Source organism: Amphimedon queenslandica, unplaced genomic scaffold (assembly GCF_000090795.2).
Source record: "Amphimedon queenslandica unplaced genomic scaffold, v1.1 AMPQUscaffold_13312, whole genome shotgun sequence".
NCBI classification, from domain to species: domain Eukaryota; kingdom Metazoa; phylum Porifera; class Demospongiae; order Haplosclerida; family Niphatidae; genus Amphimedon; species Amphimedon queenslandica.
This window is the reverse complement of record NW_003546452.1, coordinates 4,289-5,460: the sequence shown is the minus strand read 5'-3', so window position 1 is coordinate 5,460 and position 1,172 is coordinate 4,289.

The window sequence follows — 1,172 nt, the reverse complement described above, 5'->3', positions numbered from 1 at the left end:
AACTGTTTGGGCCTTAGAAAGGCATCCAAGACTTAGGAATGGTTTTGTCGCCAATGTCATGTAAATAAAGACAATGAAGTCTAAGTACATGTATTATCCTCATTGTTTATGTACTTGTCTCTCTATTTTTACACTCACCTCTTTCTACTCAGTTATTTCTTTTGACTAATGACAAAATCATTATGTTTGATTCAACTTACTTATTGTTTTTTATTTAATATTCACGATTAATTTATTAACACCCACATAGCCACACCCAATTTAATCACGTGATCGCCATTGCCGGACCAATAGCGCTGCAAATCGTGTCCGGCTGCCGGACCAATATCCACTTCCTTTAGTTAATTATCATTATCGGTCACACCCATCTTCATTAATTGCTGCAACAAAGCACGAGGCTCCTTGTTTGTATTTTTGTTTGGACTCATTGAATCTCTCAGCTGCCTTTTCTTATCATAAATACTACCTCTATTGAATGTAAGTCACTATAAAAACAAAATTTGTTTGTATAGCATGCAGTTTGTTTTCAAAGCTGCTCTATCATGTGTAGCCATAGTGCATGCAAGGTGCAAATTGCTCAGGCTTTAGTTCTGTAAAATAAAGGTACATCAATCTAGCACCAAGCCTTTTCCCCATGTTTACATGTCATTGGTATGATAATCAATTTTTTATGTTAATGTATTTTTTAGATTGCGACACGCCCATGTACATACTCTACATGGCCTGAAATAAGCATGACGAATGCTATCAAAGCAGTTGAAGAAGAGGGGTTGACAGTTAGACTTGCAGCGGAGCTATATGGCATTCCCAAATCAACACTTTATGACAGGATCAGGGGAAATGTTCAACATGGAACTAAACCTGGCCCAGTGCCGTATCTTACAAAAGAAGAAGAGGTTATTTTGGCTAAGTTTTTAATCAAATGTTCTCAGATTGGATTTCCCCGCACAGTTTCAGAAGTTCTTGCACTAGTAAGACAAACAATTCAGTCAAAGGGTTTAAGTGACGTCTCAATTTCTTATGGATGGTGGCAGAAATTTTGTAGCAGGCACAGTGAATTATCACTTCGTACTGCTGTGCCTTTAAGTCTTTCGAGAGCCATGGCCACTGCTAATAGTGTCATACAAAAGTATTTTGATATACTCGAAGATACACTTAAAGAAAATTCTCTA